This window comes from Pleurodeles waltl, unplaced genomic scaffold (assembly GCF_031143425.1).
Source record: "Pleurodeles waltl isolate 20211129_DDA unplaced genomic scaffold, aPleWal1.hap1.20221129 scaffold_39, whole genome shotgun sequence".
Taxonomy (NCBI): domain Eukaryota; kingdom Metazoa; phylum Chordata; class Amphibia; order Caudata; family Salamandridae; genus Pleurodeles; species Pleurodeles waltl.
In genome coordinates, this window is record NW_027150097.1 from 906,204 (window position 1) to 928,888 (window position 22,685).

Consider the following 22,685-nt stretch of genomic DNA (forward strand, 5'->3'; position numbering starts at 1 on the left):
AATTCAGGCGATAGACAGTAGGTGGCGACTGACACTGCTTCAGGACTCCTAGGGTTGAGGATCGTGGACGTTGGTTCCATCGTGTAATGATTGGCACTCTGGACTCTGAATCCAGGAATCTGAGTTCCAATATCGGTAGGACCTGGAATGTTTGTAATAATACTTTTGTTTTCATTTATTGCAGGTCTTGAGCAGGAAACCATTTGTATCTCTGACATAACCCGTCGCTTCCTCTTTTCATTCCCCTCGTGGTTTCTGCGGTTTGGGGGCATCTATACATTATTCTATAGGCGTTGCTGGGGACACTTGATGCTACACACAGGTGTTGTCTACGTCCTGTGTCTGTGTGGACACCTCTCTACTCTGGCTACACAACTGTAGGATGCACAGTGTGGACCTGACTCCACTTGGCCTTCACACCGGATAACTTACAAGGAGAGAGAAACTTACGGAAATGTACGGTGTGAAAGAACGACTTTACCAAAGTGTTAATGTATGAAATTGCCCTTTGCTTTTTTTTTGTGAGTTGCAAATGGTAACCTTTGACTAAAGCAAGTACCCAAAAATAAACAGTTTTCAGCTGGACTCATATAACTTGCATTTGCAGTGGAAGATCTGCCTGGAGCAGTATATGAGTGTGAAAAGGTCTCTAGTTTTGTCATGAAATACCAGAGACTTCGGCGCTCTCTAACAGACACCTTCGACATCACATCCTGATGCTGAACAGTATTAGTACATAAATGAATAAAAAACTGGCTGACGTGTACATGCACATGTGTGCATATGTACCACGGTGCTATAGTCTGATGACATATATGTGCCAGTCTGTGGGGTCAAAGGGCAGAAAGAAGTTACTGGGCCACAGTTGTATCAATGAGGACTGTGTACTTCCTGTGCCCTGGGGCATTCGTACTCTGGTCCCTCAAACTAGGGTGGAAGCCCCCCTTTAGTACATGACTCTCAGAATAACAAGTCAGAAAAGACATTAGTGTAACTGGGTACTCACACTTGTGAAAGGCACAAGTGCAAGTAGTGAACTGCAACCTGACCTCACAGCATACACTTTAGACATCCTTTGTAAACACACACACATATTTTCAGTCTAACTTGTTTACATTTTACATCAATAAATATGGTAATATTTGTACTTGAAATGTTTAATTTGACTACCTTTGGCGCATATTCCTAGTACCTTATATTTTAACTTTTCTCCATTCGGGTGTATACAATTGGTATAATGTCAGAAAGGGAGAAGACGACCGAGAATGCCTAAGAATGTGCGCTTACATGCTTTTAAGAACATATGTCTGGTGTTGTGACAAAACAGCAGTGACCACTTCAGCTCAGCACTTGCTTCTTCCTCTGCTGTCCCAAAATATTGTGGAATTACTAGTCTCTGAGCCTCTGACAAGGCTGCTGACATCCAATTGATGATTTGTAGCCTTGTGGGCTGTGAGTGCTTTGGCTGTGCTGCCCCCTGGCAGTCACTCTGTGAAGATGCAGGTACCTGGGAACAACCCAGACTACTTCTGAGCTGTTTCTTCTCTGTGTGAACCAATCCAGTGTCAGGACTGGAGTCGGTGCTGTTAGTAGATAGAGAAGGAGTATAACTCGAGCCCCAGGAGGGCAGCCTGGAGCCTGTGACAGGTGCAGGGGAGTGTCGTCAAGGAAGCAGCTGGAAGATAACTGGAGAGGGGTCTGTGGGGCCATCAGTCTGGTGAGGAAACCCAGGAGTGTCCTACGGGAGGGGCGTGGCTTTGTCTGGCTCAAGGGGAGGGGTTAGTAATAGTGAATGCAGGGACTGCTGCTGTCCTCCGTGTCCTGGGCTCTGTGTATGTGTAGAAGCTCTAAGGTTGTAAATAATGAGACCTGACAGGTTGTGGCAGAAATGATGACTTCTGGTCATTCCTTCTCTTTTGTCAGAAGTGAGGTGTCTGTTACCCCAATTGATTGTGTACTACTGAGAAGAACAATATAACTCTCAGTGTACGGAATGCAGTGTGACCTTGGGAGACACCTCACATACACTAACCTGTATAAAAAGTTCACAGTTCCCATATGGTCTAGCGGTTAGGATTCCTGGTTTTCACCCAGGCGGCCTGGGTTCGACTCTCGGTATGGGAAATCCTTATTTTTTTTTTTCACTACTCAGACATTTTAATCTTTCTCAGTTTTTTTCTATAAACCTAAATGCACCTAAAGTCTTAATAAATGTCACTTGCTTTGTCTTCTGCTTCCATCTAATGCCGTCAGAGGTTTTCACCGACCCCCAAATCTACTGCCCTCTCTCCCCAGCCCTTGACCTGTACATTAATACTATGAAGGTTTATTCCTTGTTTTTCTTTTATTGCACAACAAAAAGTACAGATTATATAAAGAGACCGGGGCACAGAGAAGAAGGCAGCAATTGACTGTGGTCCCACCATGGGAAATTCGCATTTTATTACCTGCCCCGTCCATACTGTGGGTTCATCATTTGTTTTATGACATGATTCCCCTGCTGTGTTGTTTCTAGTATAAGACTTGAGTACTTTATGTGTTTTATATCATCTGTGATATTGCAGCTGTTGTTTGCAGTGTCCACATTTTGCAACCAGTGTGCTTTGTACCCTCACTGCTGCTCTCTCAGAGAGGGTAGGCTGAACACTACCGGTAGTATCAGACACAAGAGATGCCTCCTGTACCTGGAATAAAACTCTGCTTCTTTGTAAGAAATACAGGGGTGAAGATCTGCTGCATTCACAGTGACCCACTGACCCTTTTACAAAGGTTCCCAGCCGTGCAAAGACTCTTGGTGGTTAGTTAAGGGGCCATGCTAAATGGAGATTTCGAAGCATCAGACGAGACGTTTTCTTTGTTTCTGCATCAGCAAAAGTATATTTCTGTTTTTATGTTATTACTTGTGAAATACACATTTTAGTTGTGCTGTTGGATTTGTCATGTTTGATTTACAGTGTGAACGAATTCAAGCGATAGACAGTAGGTGGCGACTGACACTGCTTCAGGACTCCTAGGGTTGAGGATCGTGGACGTTGGTTCCATCGTGTAATGATTAGCACTCTGGACTCTGAATCCAGCAATCTGAGTTCCAATATCGGTAGGACCTGGAATGATTGTAATAATACTTTTGTTTTAATTTATTGCAGGTCTTGAGCAGGAAACCATTTGTACCTCTGACATAACCCGTCTCTTCCTCTTTTCATTCCCCTCGTGGTTTCTGCGGTTTGGGGGCATCTATACATTATTCTATAGGCGTTGCTGGGGACACTTGATGCTACACACAGGTGTTGTCTACGTCCTGTGTCTGTGTGGACACCTCTCTACTCTGGCTACACAACTGTAAGATGCACAGTGTGGACCTGACTCCACTTGGCCTTCACACCGGATAACTTACAAGGAGAGAGAAACTTACGGAAATGTACGGTGTGAAAGAACGACTTTACCAAAGTGTTAATGTATGAAATTGCCCTTTGCTTTTTTTTTGTGAGTTGCAAATGGTAACCTTTGACTAAAGCAAGTACCCAAAAATAAACAGTTTTCAGCTGGACTCATATAACTTGCATTTGCAGTGGAAGATCTGCCTGGAGCAGTATATGAGTGTGAAAAGGTCTCTAGTTTTGTCTTGAAATACCAGAGACTTCGGCGCTCTCCACCAGTCTCCTTCGACATCACATCCTGATGCTGAACAGTATTAGCACATAAATGAATAAAAAACTGGCTGACGTGTACATGCACATGTGTGCATATGTACCACGGTGCTATAGTCTGATGACATATATGTGCCAGTCTGTGGGGTCAAAGGGCAGTCAGAAGTTACTGGGCCACAGTTGTATCAATGAGGACTGTGTACTTCCTGTGCCCTGGGCATTCGTACTCTGGTCCCTCAAACTAGGGTGGAAGCCCCCCTTTAGCACATGACTCTCAGAATAACAAGTCAAAGCAGACATTAGTGTAACTGGGTACTCACACTTGTGAAAGGCACAAGTGCAAGTAGTGAACTGCAACCTGACCTCACAGCATACACTTTAGACATCCTTTGTAAACACACACACATATTTTCGGTGTAACTTGTTTACATTTTACATCAATAAATATGGTAATATTTGTACTTGAAATGTTTAATTTGCCTACCTTTGGCGCATATTCCTAGTACCTTATATTTTAACTTTTCTCCATTCGGGTGTATACAATTGGTATAATGTCAGAAAGGGAGAAGACGACCGAGAATGCCTAAGAATGTGCGCTTACATGCTTTTAAGAACATATGTCTGGTGTTGTGACAAAACAGCAGTGACCACTTCAGCTCAGCACTTGCTTCTTCCTCTGCTGAACCCAAAATATTGTGGAATTACTAGTCTCTGTGCCTCTGACATGGCTGCTGACATCCAATTGATGATTTATAGCCTTGTGGGCTGTGAGTGCTTTGGCTGTGCTGCCCCCTGGCAGTCACTCTGTGAAGATGCAGGTACCTGGGAACAACCCAGACTACTTCTGAGCTGTTTCTTCTCTGTGTGAACCAATCCAGTGTCAGGACTGGAGTCGGTGCTGTTAGTAGATAGAGAAGGAGTATAACTCGAGCCCCAGGAGGGCAGCCTGGAGCCTGTGACAGGTGCAGGGGAGTGTCGTCAAGGAAGCAGCTGGAAGATAACTGGAGAGGGGGCTGTGGGGCCATCAGTCTGGTGAGGAAACCCAGGAGTGTCCTACGGGAGGGGCGTGGCTTTGTCTGGCTCAAGGGGAGGGGTCAGTAATAGTGAATGCAGGGACTGCTGCTGTGCTCCGTGTCCTGGGCTCTGTGTATGTGTAGAAGCTCTAAGGTTGTAAATAATGAGACCTGACAGGTTGTGGCAGAAATGATGACTTCTGTCCTTTCCTTCTCTTTTGTCAGAAGTGAGGTGTCTGTTACCCCAATTGATTGTGTACTACTGAGAAGAAGAATATAACTCTCAGTGTACGGAATGCAGTGTGACCTTGGGAGACACCTCACATACACTAAGCTTTATAAAAGTTCACAGTTCCCATATGGTCTAGCGGTTAGGATTCCTGGTTTTCACCCAGGCGGCCCGGGTTCGACTCCTGGTATGGGAAATCCATATTTTTTTTTTCACTACTCAGACATTTTAATCTTTCTCAGTTTTTTTCTATAAACCTAAATGCACCTAAAGTCTTAATAAATGTCACTTGCTTTGTCTTCTGCTTCCATCTAATGCCGTCAGAGGTTTACACCGACCCCCAAATCTACAGCCCTCTCTCCCCAGCCCTTGACCTGTACTTTAATACTATGAAGGGTTATTCCTTGTTTTTCTATTATTGCACAACAAAAAGTACAGATTATATAAAGAGACCGGGGCACAGAGAAGAAGGCAGCAATTGACTCTGGTCTCACCATGGGAAATTCGCATTTTATTACCTGCCCCATCCATACTGTGGGTTCATCATTTGTTTTATGACATGATTCCCCTGCTGTGTTGTTTCTAGTATAAGACTTGAGTACTTTATGTGTTTTATATCATCTGTGATATTGCAGCTGTTGTTTGCAGTGTCCACATTTTGCAACCAGTGTGCTTTGTACCCTCACTGCTGCTCTCTCAGAGAGGGTAGGCTGAACACTACCGGTAGTATCAGACACCAGAGATGCCTCCTGTACCTGGAATAAAACTCTGCTTCTTTGTAAGAAAAACAGGGGTGAAGAGCTGCTGCATTCACAGTGACCCACTGACCCTTTTACGAAGGTTCCCAGCCGTGCAAAGACTCTTGGTGGTTAGTTAAGGGGCCATGCTAAATGGAGATTTCAAAGCATCAGACGAGACGTTTTCTTTGTTTCTGCATCAGCAAAAGTATATTTCTGTTTTTATGTTATTACTTGTGAAATACACATTTTAGTTGTGCTGTTGGATTTGTCATGTTTGATTTACAGTGTGAACGAATTCAAGCGATAGACAGTAGGTGGCGACTGACACTGCTTCAGGACTCCTAGGGTTGAGGATCGTGGACGTTGGTTCCATCGTGTAATGATTAGCACTCTGGACTCTGAATCCAGCAATCTGAGTTCCAATATCGGTAGGACCTGGAATGTTTGTAATAATACTTTTGTTTTAATTTATTGCAGGTCTTGAGCAGGAAACCATTTGTATCTCTGACATAACCCGTCTCTTCCTCTTTTCATTCCCCTCGTGGTTTCTGCGGTTTGGGGGCATCTATACATTATTCTGTAGGCGTTGCTGGGGACACTTGATGCTACACACAGGTGTTGTCTACGTCCTGTGTCTGTGTGGACACCTCTCTACTCTGGCTACACAACTGTAAGATGCACAGTGTGGACCTGACTCCACTTGGCCTTCACACCGGATAACTTACAAGGAGAGAGAAACTTACGGAAATGTACGGTGTGAAAGAACGACTTTACCAAAGTGTTAATGTATGAAATTGCCCTTTGCTTTTTTTTTGTGAGTTGCAAATGGTAACCTTTGACTAAAGCAAGTACTCAATAATAAACAGTTTTCAGCTGGACTCATATAACTTGCATTTGCAGTGGAAGATCTGCCTGGAGCAGTATATGAGTGTGAAAAGGTCTCTAGTTTTGTCTTGAAATACCAGAGACTTCGGCGCTCTCCACCAGTCTCCTTCGACATCACATCCTGATGCTGAACAGTATTAGCACATAAATGAATAAAAAACTGGCTGACGTGTACATGCACATGTGTGCATATGTACCACGGTGCTATAGTCTGATGACATATATGTGCCAGTCTGTTGTGTCAAAGGGCAGTCAGAAGTTACTGGGCCACAGTTGTATCAATGAGGACTGTGTACTTCCTGTGCCCTGGGGCATTCGTACTCTGGTCCCTCAAACTAGGGTGGAAGCCCCCCTTTAGCACATGACTCTCAGAATAACAAGTCAGAGCAGACATTAGTGTAACTGGGTACTCACACTTGTGAAAGGCACAAGTGCAAGTAGTGAACTGCAACCTGACCTCACAGCATACACTTTAGACATCCTTTGTAAACACACACACATATTTTCAGTCTAACTTGTTTACATTTTACATCAATAAATATGGTAATATTTGTACTTGAAATGTTTAATTTGCCTACCTTTGGCGCATATTCCTAGTACCTTATATTTTAACTTTTCTCCATTCGGGTGTATACAATTGGTATAATGTCAGAAAGGGAGAAGACGACCGAGAATGCCTAAGAATGTGCGCTTACATGCTTTTAAGAACATATGTCTGGTGTTGTGACAAAACAGCAGTGACCACTTCAGCTCAGCACTTGCTTCTTCCTCTGCTGTCCCAAAATATTGTGGAATTACTAGTCTCTGCGCCTCTGACAAGGCTGCTGATATCCAATTGATGATTTGTAGCCTTGTGGGCTGTGAGTGCTTTGGCTGTGCTGCCCCCTGGCAGTCACTCTGTGAAGATGCAGGTACCTGGGAACAACCCAGACTACTTCTGAGCTGTTTCTTCTCTGTGTGAACCAATCCAGTGTCAGGACTGGAGTCGGTGCTGTTAGTAGATAGAGAAGGAGTATAACTCGAGCCCCAGGAGGGCAGCCTGGAGCCTGTGACAGGTGCAGGGGAGTGTCGTCAAGGAAGCAGCTGGAAGAAAACTGGAGAGGGGTCTGTGGGGCCATCAGTCTGGTGAGGAAACCCAGGAGTGTCCTACGGGAGGGGCGTGGCTTTGTCTGGCTCAAGGGGAGGGGTTAGTAATAGTGAATGCAGGGACTGCTGCTGTGCTCCGTGTCCTGGGCTCTGTGTATGTGTAGAAGCTCTAAGGTTGTAAATAATGAGACCTGACAGGTTGTGGCAGAAATGATGACTTCTGTCCTTTCCTTCTCTTTTGTCAGAAGTGAGGTGTCTGTTACCCCAATTGATTGTGTACTACTGAGAAGAAGAATATAACTCTCAGTGTACGGAATGCAGTGTGACCTTGGGAGACACCTCACATAAACTAAGCTTTATAAAAGTTCACAGTTCCCATATGGTCTAGCGGTTAGGATTCCTGGTTTTCACCCAGGCGGCCCGGGTTCGACTCCCGGTATGGGAAATCCATATTTTTTTTGTTCACTACTCAGACATTTTAATCTTTCTCAGTTTTTTTCTATAAACCTAAATGCACCTAAAGTCTTAATAAATGTCACTTGCTTTGTCTTCTGCTTCCATCTAATGCCGTCAGAGGTTTACACCGACCCCCAAATCTACTGCCCTCTCTCCCCAGCCCTTGACCTGTACATTAATACTATGAAGGGTTATTCCTTGTTTTTCTTTTATTGCACAACAAAAAGTACAGATTATATAAAGAGACCGGGGCACAGAGAAGAAGGCAGCAATTGACTGTGGTGCCACGATGGGAAATTCGCATTTTATTACCTGCCCCGTCCATACTGTGGGTTCATCATTTGTTTTATGACATGATTCCCCTGCTGTGTTGTTTCTAGTATAAGACTTGAGTACTTTATGTGTTTTATATCATCTGTGATATTGCAGCTGTTGCTTACAGTGTCCACATTTTGCAACCAGTGTGCTTTGTACCCTCACTGCTGCTCTCTCAGAGAGGGTAGGCTGAACACTACCGGTAGTATCAGACACCAGAGATGCCTCCTGTACCTGGAATAAAACTCTGCTTCTTTGTAAGAAATACAGTGGTGAAGATCTGCTGCATTCACAGTGACCCACTGACCCTTTTACAAAGGTTCCCAGCCGTGCAAAGACTCTTGGTGGTTAGTTAAGGGGCCATGCTAAATGGAGATTTCGAAGCATCAGACGAGACGTTTTCTTTGTTTCTGCATCAGCAAAAGTATATTTCTGTTTTTATGTTATTACTTGTGAAATACACATTTTAGTTGTGCTCTTGGATTTGTCATGTTTGATTTACAGTGTGAACGAATTCAAGCGATAGACAGTAGGTGGCGACTGACACTGCTTCAGGACTCCTAGGGTTGAGGATCGTGGACGTTGGTTCCATTGTGTAATGATTAGCACTCTGGACTCTGAATCCAGCAATCTGAGTTCCAATATCGGTAGGACCTGGAATGTTTGTAATAATACTTTTGTTTTAATTTATTGCAGGTCTTGAGCAGGAAACCATTTGTATCTCTGACATAACCCGTCTCTACCTCTTTTCATTCCCCTTGTGGTTTCTGCGGTTTGGGGGCATCTATACATTATTCTATAGGCGTTGCTGGGGACACTTGATGCTACACACAGGTGTTGTCTATGTCCTGTGTCTGTGTGGACACCTCTCTACTCTGGCTACACAACTGTAGGATGCACAGTGTGGACCTGACTCCACTTGGCCTTCACACCGGATAACTTACAAGGAGAGAGAAACTTACGGAAATGTACGGTGTGAAAGAACGACTTTACCAAAGTGTTAATGTATGAAATTGCCCTTTGCTTTTTTTTTGTGAGTTGCAAATGGTAACCTTTGACTAAAGCAAGTACCCAAAAATAAACAGTTTTCAGCTGGACTCATATAACTTGCATTTGCAGTGGAAGATCTGCCTGGAGCAGTATATGAGTGTGAAAAGGTCTCTAGTTTTGTCTTGAAATACCAGAGACTTCGGCGCTCTCTAACAGTCTCCTTCGACATCACATCCTGATGCTGAACAGTATTAGTACATAAATGAATAAAAAACTGGCTGACGTGTACATGCACATGTGTGCATATGTACCACGGTGCTATAGTCTGATGACATATATGTGCCAGTCTGTGGGGTCAAAGGGCAGTCAGAATTTACTGGGCCACAGTTGTATCAATGAGGACTGTGTACTTCCTGTGCCCTGGGGCATTCGTACTCTGGTCCCTCAAACTAGGGTGGAAGCCCCCCTTTAGCACATGACTCTCAGAATAACAAGTCAGAGCAGACATTAGTGTAACTGGGTACTCACACTTGTGAAAGGCACAAGTGCAAGTAGTGAACTGCAACCTGACCTCACAGCATACACTTTAGACATCCTTTGTAAACACACACACATATTTTCAGTCTAACTTGTTTACATTTTACATCAATAAATATGGTAATATTTGTACTTGAAATGTTTAATTTGCCTACCTTTGGCGCATATTCCTAGTACCTTATATTTTAACTTTTCTCCATTCGGGTGTATACAATTGGTATAATGTCAGAAAGGAAGAAGACGACCGAGAATTCCTAAGAATGTGTGCTTACATGCTTTTAAGAACATATGTCTGGTGTTGTGACAAAACAGCAGTGACCACTTCAGCTCAGCACTTGCTTCTTTCTCTGCTGTCCCAAAATATTGTGGAATTACTAGTCTCTGCGCCTCTGACAAGGCTGCTGACATCCAATTGATGATTTGGAGCCTTGTGGGCTGTGAGTGCTTTGGCTGTGCTGCCCCCTGGCAGTCACTCTGTGAAGATGCAGGTACCTGGGAACAACCCAGACTACTTCTGAGCTGTTTCTTCTCTGTGTGAACCAATCCAGTGTCAGGACTGGAGTCGGTGCTGTTAGTAGATAGAGAAGGAGTATAACTCGAGCCCCAGGAGGGCAGCCTGGAGCCTGTGACAGGTGCAGGGGAGTGTCGTCAAGGAAGCAGCTGGAAGATAACTGGAGAGGGGTCTGTGGGGCCATCAGTCTGGTGAGGAAACCCAGGAGTGTCCTACGGGATGGGGCGTGGCTTTGTCTGGCTCAAGGGGAGGGGTTAGTAATAGTGAATGCAGGGACTGCTGCTGTCCTCCGTGTCCTGGGCTCTGTGTATGTGTAGAAGCTCTAAGGTTATAAATAATGAGACCTGACAGGTTGTGGCAGAAATGATGACTTCTGGTCATTCCTTCTCTTTTGTCAGAAGTGAGGTGTCTGTTACCCCAATTGATTGTGTACTACTGAGAAGAAGAATATAACTCTCAGTGTACGGAATGCAGTGGACCTTGGGAGACACCTCACATACACTAAGCTGTATAAAAAGTTCACAGTTCCCATATGGTCTAGCGGTTAGGATTCCTGGTTTTCACCCAGGCAGCCTGGGTTTGACTCCCGGTATGGGAAATCCATATTTTTTTTTTTCACTACTCAGACATTTTAATATTTCTCAGTTTGTTTCTATAAACCTAAATGCACCTAAAGTCTTAATAAATGTCACTTGCTTTGTCTTCTGCTTCCATCTAATGCCGTCAGAGGTTTACACCGACCCCCAAATCTACTGCCCTCTCTCCCCAGCCCTTGACCTGTACATTCATACTATGAAGGGTTATTCCTTGTTTTTCTTTTATTGCACAACAAAAAGTACAGATTATATAAAGAGACCGGGGCACAGAGAAGAAGGCAGCAATTGACTGTGGTGCCACCATGGGAAATTCGCATTTTATTACCTGCCCCGTCCATACTGTGGGTTCATCATTTGTTTTATGACATGATTCCCCTGCTGTGTTGTTTCTAGTATAAGACTTGAGTACTTTATGTGTTTTATATCATCTGTGATATTGCAGCTGTTGTTTGCAGTGTCCACATTTTGCAACCAGTGTGCTTTGTACCCTCACTGCTGCTCTCTCAGAGAGGGTAGGCTGAACACTACCGGTAGTATCAGACACAAGAGATGCCTCCTGTACCTGGAATAAAACTCTGCTTCTTTGTAAGAAATACAGGGGTGAAGATCTGCTGCATTCACAGTGACCCACTGACCCTTTTACAAAGGTTCCCAGCCGTGCAAAGACTCTTGGTGGTTAGTTAAGGGGCCATGCTAAATGGAGATTTCGAAGCATCAGACGAGACGTTTTCTTTGTTTCTGCATCAGCAAAAGTATATTTCTGTTTTTATGTTATTACTTGTGAAATACACATTTTAGTTGTGCTGTTGGATTTGTCATGTTTGATTTACAGTGTGAACGAATTCAAGCGATAGACAGTAGGTGGCGACTGACACTGCTTCAGGACTCCTAGGGTTGAGGATCGTGGACGTTGGTTCCATCGTGTAATGATTAGCACTCTGGACTCTGAATCCAGCAATCTGAGTTCCAATATCGGTAGGACCTGGAATGTTTGTAATAATACTTTTGTTTTAATTTATTGCAGGTCTTGAGCAGGAAACCATTTGTATCTCTGACATAACCCGTCTCTTCCTCTTTTCATTCCCCTCGTGGTTTCTGCGGTTTGGGGGCATCTATACATTATTCTATAGGCGTTGCTGGGGACACTTGATGCTACACACAGGTGTTGTCTACGTCCTGTGTCTGTGTGGACACCTCTCTACTCTGGCTACACAACTGTAAGATGCACAGTGTGGACCTGACTCCACTTGGCCTTCACACCGGATAACTTACAAGGAGAGAGAAACTTACAGAAATGTACGGTGTGAAAGAACGACTTTACCAAAGTGTTAATGTATGAAATTGCCCTTTGCTTTTTTTTTGTGAGTTGCAAATGGTAACCTTTGACTAAAGCAAGTACCCAAAAATAAACAGTTTTCAGCTGGACTCATATAACTTGCATTTGCAGTGGAAGATCTGCCTGGAGCAGTATATGAGTGTGAAAAGGTCTCTAGTTTTGTCTTGAAATACCAGAGACTTCGGCGCTCTCTAACAGTCTCCTTCGACATCACATCCTGATGCTGAACAGTATTAGTACATAAATGAATAAAAAACTGGCTGACGTGTACATGCACATGTGTGCATATGTACCACGGTGCTATAGTCTGATGACATATATGTGCCAGTCTGTGGGGTCAAAGGGCAGTCAGAAGTTACTGGGCCACAGTTGTATCAATGAGGACTGTGTACTTCCTGTGCCCTGGGGCATTCGTACTCTGGTCCCTCAAACTAGGGTGGAAGCCCCCCTTTAGTACATGACTCTCAGAATAACAAGTCAGAGAAGACATTAGTGTAACTGGGTACTCACACTTGTGAAAGGCACAAGTGCAAGTAGTGAACTGCAACCTGACCTCACAGCATACACTTTAGACATCCTTTGTAAACACACACACATATTTTCAGTCTAACTTGTTTACATTTTACATCAATAAATATGGTAATATTTGTACTTGAAATGTTTAATTTGCCTACCTTTGGCGCATATTCCTAGTACCTTATATTTTAACTTTTCTCCATTCGGGTGTATACAATTGGTATAATGTCAGAAAGGGAGAAGACGACCGAGAATGCCTAAGAATGTGCGCTTACATGCTTTTAAGAACATATGTCTGGTGTTGTGACAAAAGAGCAGTGACCACTTCAGCTCAGCACTTGCTTCTTCCTCTGCTGTCCCAAAATATTGTGGAATTACTAGTCTCTGTGCCTCTGACAAGGCTGCTGACATCCAATTGATGATTTGTAGCCTTGTGGGCTGTGAGTGCTTTGGCTGTGCTGCCCCCTGGCAGTCACTCTGTGAAGATGCAGGTACCTGGGAACAAGCCAGACTACTTCTGAGCTGTTTCTTCTCTGTGTGAACCAATCCAGTGTCAGGACTGGAGTCGGTGCTGTTAGTAGATAGAGAAGGAGTATAACTCGAGCCCCAGGAGGGCAGCCTGGAGCCTGTGACAGGTGCAGGGGAGTGTTGTCAAGGAAGCAGCTGGAAGATAACTGGAGAGCTGTCTGTGGGGCCATCAGTCTGGTGAGGAAACCCAGGAGTGTCCTACGGGAGGGGCGTGGCTTTGTCTGGCTCAAGGGGAGGGGTTAGTAATAGTGAATGCAGGGACTGCTGCTGTCCTCTGTGTCCTGGGCTCTGTGTATGTGTAGAAGCTCTAAGGTTGTAAATAATGAGACCTGACAGGTTGTAGCAGAAATGATGACTTCTGGTCATTCTTTCTCTTTTGTCAGAAGTGAGGTGTCTGTTACCCCAATTGATTGTGTACTACTGAGAAGAACAATATAACTCTCAGTGTACGGAATGCAGTGTGACCTTGGGAGACACCTCACATACACTAAGCTGTCAAAAAAGTTCACAGTTCCTATATGGTCTTGCGGTTAGGATTCCTGGTTTTCACCCAGGTGGCCTGGGTTCGACTCCCGGTATGGGAAATCCATATTTTTTTTTTTCACTACTCAGACATTTTAATCTTTCTCAGTTTTTTTCTATAAACCTAAATGCACCTAAAGTCTTAATAAATGTCACTTGCTTTGTCTTCTGCTTCCATCTAATGCCGTCAGAGGTTTACACCGACCCCCAAATCTACTGCCCTCTCTCCCCAGCCCTTGACCTGTACATTAATACTATGAAGGGTTATTCCTTGTTTTTCTTTTATTGCACAACAAAAAGTACAGATTATATAAAGAGACCGGGGCACAGAGAAGAAGGCAGCAATTGACTGTGGTGCCACCATGGGAAATTCGCATTTTATTACCTGCCCCGTCCATACTGTGGGTTCATCATTTGTTTTATGACATGATTCCCCTGCTGTGTTGTTTCTAGTATAAGACTTGAGTACTTTATGTGTTTTATATCATCTGTGATATTGCAGCTGTTGTTTGCAGTGTCCACATTTTGCAACCAGTGTGCTTTGTACCCTCACTGCTGCTCTCTCAGAGAGGGTAGGCTGAACACTACCGGTAGTATCAGACACCAGAGATGCCTCCTGTACCTGGAATAAAACTCTGCTTCTTTGTAAGAAATACAGGGGTGAAGATCTGCTGCATTCACAGTGACCCACTGACCCTTTTACAAAGGTTCCCAGCCGTGCAAAGACTCTTGGTGGTTAGTTAAGGGGCCATGCTAAATGGAGATTTCGAAGCATCAGACGAGACGTTTTCTTTGTTTCTGCATCAGCAAAAGTATATTTCTGTTTTTATGTTATTACTTGTGAAATACACATTTTAGTTGTGCTGTTGGATTTGTCATGTTTGATTTACAGTGTGAACGAATTCAGGCGATAGACAGTAGGTGGCGACTGACACTGCTTCAGGACTCCTACGGTTGAGGATCGTGGACGTTGGTTCCATCGTGTAATGATTAGCACTCTGGACTCTGAATCCAGCAATCTGAGTTCCAATTTCGGTAGGACCTGGAATGTTTGTAATAATACTTTTGTTTTAATTTATTGCAGGTCTTGAGCAGGAAACCATTTGTATCTCTGACATAACCCGTCTCTTCCTCTTTTCATTCCCCTCGTGGTTTCTGCGGTTTGGGGGCATCTATACATTATTCTATAGGCGTTGCTGGGGACACTTGATGCTACACACAGGTGTTGTCTACGTCCTGTGTCTGTGTGGACACCTCTCTACTCTGGCTACACAACTGTAAGATGCACAGTGTGGACCTGACTCCACTTGGCCTTCACACCGGATAACTTACAAGGAGAGAGAAACTTACGGAAATGTACGGTGTGAAAGAACGACTTTACCAAAGTGTTAATGTATGAAATTGCCCTTTGCTTTTTTTTTGTGATTTGCAAATGGTAACCTTTGACTAAAGCAAGTACCCAAAAATAAACAGTTTTCAGCTGGACTCATATAACTTGCATTTGCAGTGGAAGATCTGCCTGGAGCAGTATATGAGTGTGAAAAGGTCTCTAGTTTTGTCTTGAAATACCAGAGACTTCAGCGCTCTCCACCAGTCTCCTTCGACATCACATCCTGATGCTGAACAGTATTAGCACATAAATGAATAAAAAACTGGCTGACGTGTACATGCACATGTGTGCATATGTACCACAGTGCTATAGTCTGATGACATATATGTGCCAGTCTGTGGGGTCAAAGGGCAGTCAGAAGTTACTGGGCCACAGTTGTATCAATGAGGACTGTGTACTTCCTGTGCCCTGGGGCATTCGTACTCTGGTCCCTCAAACTAGGGGGGAAGCCCCCCTTTAGCACATGACTCTCAGAATAACAAGTCAGAGCAGACATTAGTGTAACTGGGTACTCACACTTGTGAAAGGCACAAGTGCAAGTAGTGAACTGCAACCTGACCTCACAGCATACACTTTAGACATCCTTTGTAAACACACACACATATTTTCAGTCTAACTTGTTTACATTTTACATCAATAAATATGGTAATATTTGTACTTGAAATGTTTAATTTGCCTACCTTTGGCGCATATTCCTAGTACCTTATATTTTAATTTTTCTCCATTCGGGTGTATACAATTGGTATAATGTCAGAAAGGGAGAAGACGACCGAGAATGCCTAAGAATGTGCGCTTACATGCTTTTAAGAACATATGTCTGGTGTTGTGACAAAACAGCAGTGACCACTTCAGCTAAGCACTTGCTTCTTCCTCTGCTGTCCCAAAATACTGTGGAATTACTAGTATCTGCGCCTCTGACAAGGCTGCTGACATCCAATTGATGATTTGTAGCCTTGTGGGCTGTGAGTGCTTTGGCTGTGCTGCCCCCTGGCGGTCACTGTGTGAAGATGCAGGTACCTGGGAACAACCCAGACTACTTCTGAGCTGTTTCTTCTCTGTGTGAACCAATCCAGTGTCAGGACTGGAGTCGGTGCTGTTAGTAGATAGAGAAGGAGTATAACTCGAGCCCCAGGAGGGCAGCCTGGAGCCTGTGACAGGTGCAGGGGAGTGTCGTCAAGGAAGCAGCTGGAAGATAACTGGAGAGGGGTCTGTGGGGCCATCAGTCTGGTGAGGAAACCCAGGAGTGTCCTACGGGAGGGGCGTGGCTTTGTCTGGCTCAAGGGGAGGGGTTAGTAATAGTGAATGCAGGGACTGCTGCTGTCCTCCGTGTCCTGGGCTCTGTGTATGTGTAGAAGCTCTAAGGTTGTAAATAATGAGACCTGACAGGTTGTGGCAGAAATGATGACTTCTGGTCATTCCTTCTCTTTTGTCAGAAGTGAGGTGTCTGTTACCCCAATTGATTGTGTACTACTGAAAAGAACAATATAATTCTCAGTGTACGGAATGCAGTGTGACCTTGGGAGACACCTCACATACACTAAGCTGTAAAAAAAGTTCACAGTTCCCATATGGTCTAGCGGTTAGGATTCCTGGTTTTCACCCAGGCGGCCTGGGTTCGACTCCCGGTATGGGAAATCCATATTTTTTTTTTTCACTACTCAGACATTTTAATCTTTCTCAGTTTTTTTCTATAAACCTAAATGCACCTAAAGTCTTAATAAATGTCACTTGCTTTGTCTTCTGCTTCCATCTAATGCCGTCAGAGGTTTACACCGACCCCCAAATATACTGCCCTCTCTCCTCAGCCCTTGACCTGTACATTAATACTATGAAGGGTTATTCCTTGTTTTTCTTTTATTGCACAACAAAAAGTACAGATTATATAAAGAGACCGGGGCACAGAGAAGAAGGCAGCAATTGACTGTGGTGCCACCATGGGAAATTCACATTTTATTACCTGCCCCGTCCATACTGTGGGTTCATCATTTGTTTTATGACATGATTCCCCTGCTGTGTTGTTTCTAGTATAAGACTTGAGTACTTTATGTGTTTTATATCAACTGTGATATTGCAGCTGTTGTTTGCAGTGTCCACATTTTGCAACCAGTGTGCTTTGTACCCTCACTGCTGCTCTCTCAGAGGGGGTAGGCTGAACACTACCGGTAGTATCAGACACCAGAGATGCCTCCTGTACCTGGAATAAAACTCTGCTTCTTTGTAAGAAATACAGGGGTGAAGATCTGCTGCATTCACAGTGACCCACTGACCCTTTTACAAAGGTTCCCAGCCGTGCAAAGACTCTTGGTGGTTAGTTAAGGGGCCATGCTAAATGGAGATTTCGAAGCATCAGACGAGACGTTTTCTTTGTTTCTGCATCAGCAAAAGTATATTTCTGTTTTTATGTTATTACTTGTGAAATACACATTTTAGTTGTGCTGTTGGATTTGTCATGTTTGATTTACAGTGTGAACGAATTCAAGCGATAGACAGTAGGTGGCGACTGACACTGCTTCAGGACTCCTAGGGTTGAGGATCGTGGACGTTGGTTCCATCGTGTAATGATTAGCACTCTGGACTCTGAATCCAGCAATCTGAGTTCCAATATCGGTAGGACCTGGAATGTTTGTAATAATACTTTTGTTTTAATTTATTGCAGGTCTTGAGCAGGAAACCATTTGTATCTCTGACATAACCCGTCTCTTCCTCTTTTCATTCCCCTCGTGGTTTCTGCGGTTTGGGGGCATCTATACATTATTCTATAGGCGTTGCTGGGGACACTTGATGCTACACACAGGTGTTGTCTACGTCCTGTGTCTGTGTGGACACCTCTCTACTCTGGCTACACAACTGTAAGATGCACAGTGTGGACCTGACTCCACTTGGCCTTCACACCGGATAACTTACAAGGAGAGAGAAACTTACGGAAATGTACGGTGTGAAAGAACGACTTTACCAAACTGTTAATGTATGAAATTGCCCTTTGCTTTTTTTTTGTGAGTTGCAAATGGTAACCTTTGACTAAAGCAAGTACCCAAAAATAAACAGTTTTCAGCTGGACTCATATAACTTGCATTTGCAGTGGAAGATCTGCCTGGAGCAGTATATGAGTGTGAAAAGGTCTATAGTTTTGTCTTGAAATACCAGAGACTTCGGCGCTCTCCACCAGTCTCCTTCGATATCACATCCTGATGCTGAACAGTATTAGCACATAAATGAATAAAAAACTGGCTGACGTGTACATGCACATGTGTGCATATGTACCACGGTGCTATAGTCTGATGACATATATGTGCCAGTCTGTGGGGTCAAAGGGCAGTCAGAAGTTACTGGGCCACAGTTGTATCAATGAGGACTGTGTACTTCCTGTGCCCTGGGGCATTCGTACTCTGGTCCCTCAAACTAGGGTGGAAGCCCCCCTTTAGCACATGACTCTCAGAATAACAAGTCAGAGCAGACATTAGTGTTACTGGGTACTCACACTTGTGAAAGGCACAAGTGCAAGTAGTGAACTGCAACCTGACCTCACAGCATACACTTTAGACATCCTTTGTAAACACACACACATATTTTCAGTCTAACTTGTTTACATTTTACATCAATAAATATGGTAATATTTGTACTTGAAATGTTTAATTTGCCTACCTTTGGCGCATATTCCTAGTACCTTATATTTTAACTTTTCTCCATTCGGGTGTATACAATTGGTATAATGTCAGAAAGGGAGAAGACGACCAAGAATTCCTAAGAATGTGTGCTTACATGCTTTTAAGAACATATGTCTGGTGTTGTGACAAAACAGCAGTGACCACTTCAGCTCAGCACTTGCTTCTTCCTCTGCTGTCCCAAAATATTGTGGAATTACTAGTCTCTGCGCCTCTGACAAGGCTGCTGACATCCAATTGATGATTTGTAGCCTTGTGGGCTGTGAGTGCTTTGGCTGTGCTGCCCCCTGGCAGTCACTCTGTGAAGATGCAGGTACCTGGGAACAACCCAGACTACTTCTGAGCTGTTTCTTCTCTGTGTGAACCAATCCAGTGTCAGGACTGGAGTCGGTGCTGTTAGTAGATAGAGAAGGAGTATAACTCGAGCCCCAGGAGGGCAGCCTGGAGCCTGTGACAGGTGCAGGGGAGTGTCGTCAAGGAAGCAGCTGGAAGATAACTGGAGAGGGGTCTGTGGGGCCATCAGTCTGGTGAGGAAACCCAGGAGTGTCCTACGGGAGGGGCGTGGCTTTGTCTGGCTCAAGGGGAGTGGTTAGTAATAGTGAATGCAGGGACTGCTGCTGTCCTCCGTGTCCTGGGCTCTGTGTATGTGTAGAAGCTCTAAGGTTGTAAATAATGAGACCTGACAGGTTGTGGCAGAAATGATGACTTCTGGTCATTCCTTCTCTTTTGTCAGAAGTGAGGTGTCTGTTACCCCAATTGATTGTGTACTACTGAGAAGAACAATATAACTCTCAGTGTACGGAATGCAATGTCACCTTGGGAGACACCTCACATACACTAAGCTGTATAAAAAGTTCACAGTTCCCATATGGTCTAGCAGTTAGGATTCCTGGTTTTCACCCAGGCGGCCTGGGTTCAACTCCCGGTATGGGAAATCCATTTTTTTTTTTTTTCACTACTCAGACATTTTAATCTTTCTCAGTTTTTTTCTATAAACCTAAATGCACCTAAAGTCTTAATAAATGTCACTTGCTTTGTCTTCTGCTTCCATCTAATGCCGTCAGAGGTTTACACCGACCCCCAAATCTACAGCCCTCTCTCCCCAGCCCTTGACCTGTACATTAATACTATGAAGGGTTATTCCTTGTTTTTCTATTACTGCACAACAAAAAGTACAGATTATATAAAGAGACCAGGGCACAGAGAAGAAGGCAGCAATTGACTGTGGTCCCACCATGGGAAATTCGCATTTTATTACCTGCCCCGTACATACTGTGGGTTCATAATTTGTTTTATGACATGATTCCCCTGCTGTTTTGTTTCTAGTATAAGACTTGAGTACTTTATGTGTTTTATATCATCTGTGATATTGCAGCTGTTGTTTGCAGTGTCCACATTTTGCAACCAGTGTGCTTTGTACCCTCACTGCTGCTCTCTCAGAGAGGGTAGGCTGAACACTACCGGTAGTATCAGACACCAGAGATGCCTCCTGTACCAGGAATAAAACTCTGCTTCTTTGTAAGAAATACAGGGGTGAAGATCTGCTGCATTCACAGTGACCCACTGACCCTTTTACGAAGGTTCCCAGCCGTGCAAAGACTCTTGGTGGTTAGTTAAGGGGCCATGCTAAATGGAGATTTCAAAGCATCAGACGAGACGTTTTCTTTGTTTCTGCATCAGCAAAAGTATATTTCTGTTTTTATGTTATTACTTGTGAAATACACATTTTAGTTGTGCTGTTGGATTTGTCATGTTTGATTTACAGTGTGAACGAATTGAAGCGATAGACAGTAGGTGGCGACTGACACTGCTTCAGGACTCCTAGGGTTGAGGATCGTGGACGTTGGTTCCATCGTGTAATGATTAGCACTCTGGACTCTGAATCCAGCAATCTGAGTTCCAATTTCGGTAGGACCTGGAATGTTTGTAATAATACTTTTGTTTTAATTTATTGCAGGTCTTGAGCAGGAAACCATTTGTATCTCTGACATAACCCGTCTCTTCCTCTTTTCATTCCCCTCGTGGTTTCTGCGGTTTGGGGGCATCTATACATTATTCTATAGGCGTTGCTGGGGACACTTGATGCTACACACAGGTGTTGTCTACGTCCTGTGTCTGTGTGGACACCTCTCTACTCTGGCTACACAACTGTAAGATGCACAGTGTGGACCTGACTCCACTTGGCCTTCACACCGGATAACTTACAAGGAGAGAGAAACTTACGGAAATGTACGGTGTGAAAGAACGACTTTACCAAAGTGTTAATGTATGAAATTGCCCTTTGCTTTTTTTTTGTGATTTGCAAATGGTAACCTTTGACTAAAGCAAGTACCCAAAAATAAACAGTTTTCAGCTGGACTCATATAACTTGCATTTGCAGTGGAAGATCTGCCTGGAGCAGTATATGAGTGTGAAAAGGTCTCTAGTTTTGTCTTGAAATACCAGAGACTTCAGCGCTCTCCACCAGTCTCCTTCGACATCACATCCTGATGCTGAACAGTATTAGCACATAAATGAATAAATAACTGGCTGACGTGTACATGCACATGTGTGCATATGTACCACAGTGCTATAGTCTGATGACATATATGTGCCAGTCTGTGGGGTCAAAGGGCAGTCAGAAGTTACTGGGCCACAGTTGTATCAATGAGGACTGTGTACTTCCTGTGCCCTGGGGCATTCGTACTCTGGTCCCTCAAACTAGGGGGGAAGCCCCCCTTTAGCACATGACTCTCAGAATAACAAGTCAGAGCAGACATTAGTGTAACTGGGTACTCACACTTGTGAAAGGCACAAGTGCAAGTAGTGAACTGCAACCTGACCTCACAGCATACACTTTAGACATCCTTTGTAAACACACACACATATTTTCAGTCTAACTTGTTTACATTTTACATCAATAAATATGGTAATATTTGTACTTGAAATGTTTAATTTGCCTACCTTTGGCGCATATTCCTAGTACCTTATATTTTAATTTTTCTCCATTCGGGTGTATACAATTGGTATAATGTCAGAAAGGGAGAAGATGACCGAGAATGCCTAAGAATGTGCGCTTACATGCTTTTAAGAACATATGTCTGGTGTTGTGACAAAACAGCAGTGACCACTTCAGCTAAGCACTTGCTTCTTCCTCTGCTGTCCCAAAATACTGTGGAATTACTAGTATCTGCGCCTCTGACAAGGCTGCTGACATCCAATTGATGATTTGTAGCCTTGTGGGCTGTGAGTGCTTTGGCTGTGCTGCCCCCTGGCGGTCACTGTGTGAAGATGCAGGTACCTGGGAACAACCCAGACTACTTCTGAGCTGTTTCTTCTCTGTGTGAACCAATCCAGTGTCAGGACTGGAGTCGGTGCTGTTAGTAGATAGAGAAGGAGTATAACTCGAGCCCCAGGAGGGCAGCCTGGAGCCTGTGACAGGTGCAGGGGAGTGTCGTCAAGGAAGCAGCTGGAAGATAACTGGAGAGGGGTCTGTGGGGCCATCAGTCTGGTGAGGAAACCCAGGAGTGTCCTACGGGAGGGGCGTGGCTTTGTCTGGCTCAAGGGGAGGGGTTAGTAATAGTGAATGCAGGGACTGCTGCTGTCCTCCGTGTCCTGGGCTCTGTGTATGTGTAGAAGCTCTAAGGTTGTAAATAATGAGACCTGACAGGTTGTGGCAGAAATGATGACTTCTGGTCATTCCTTCTCTTTTGTCAGAAGTGAGGTGTCTGTTACCCCAATTGATTG

The 22,685-nt window shown here is 44.1% G+C and overlaps 7 non-coding genes across 7 annotated transcripts; all 7 read left to right on the forward strand.

Moving 5' to 3' along the window:
• The first annotated feature begins 2,052 nt into the window (after positions 1-2,052).
• Positions 2,053-2,124, forward strand: TRNAE-UUC (transfer RNA glutamic acid (anticodon UUC)). Its single transcript has one exon. It is a non-coding gene; the product is annotated as a tRNA-Glu (tRNA).
• A 2,889-nt stretch (positions 2,125-5,013) lies between these two features.
• Positions 5,014-5,085, forward strand: TRNAE-UUC (transfer RNA glutamic acid (anticodon UUC)). The gene has a single exon. It is a non-coding gene; the product is annotated as a tRNA-Glu (tRNA).
• Positions 5,086-7,973: 2,888 nt separating this feature from the next.
• TRNAE-UUC (transfer RNA glutamic acid (anticodon UUC)) lies at positions 7,974-8,045 on the forward strand. Its single transcript has one exon. It is a non-coding gene; the product is annotated as a tRNA-Glu (tRNA).
• Positions 8,046-10,935: 2,890 nt separating this feature from the next.
• On the forward strand, positions 10,936-11,007 carry TRNAE-UUC (transfer RNA glutamic acid (anticodon UUC)). The gene has a single exon. It is a non-coding gene; the product is annotated as a tRNA-Glu (tRNA).
• A 2,890-nt stretch (positions 11,008-13,897) lies between these two features.
• On the forward strand, positions 13,898-13,969 carry TRNAE-UUC (transfer RNA glutamic acid (anticodon UUC)). The gene has a single exon. It is a non-coding gene; the product is annotated as a tRNA-Glu (tRNA).
• Positions 13,970-16,859: 2,890 nt separating this feature from the next.
• On the forward strand, positions 16,860-16,931 carry TRNAE-UUC (transfer RNA glutamic acid (anticodon UUC)). Its single transcript has one exon. It is a non-coding gene; the product is annotated as a tRNA-Glu (tRNA).
• A 2,890-nt stretch (positions 16,932-19,821) lies between these two features.
• TRNAE-UUC (transfer RNA glutamic acid (anticodon UUC)) lies at positions 19,822-19,893 on the forward strand. Its single transcript has one exon. It is a non-coding gene; the product is annotated as a tRNA-Glu (tRNA).
• The last annotated feature ends 2,792 nt before the right edge of the window (positions 19,894-22,685 follow it).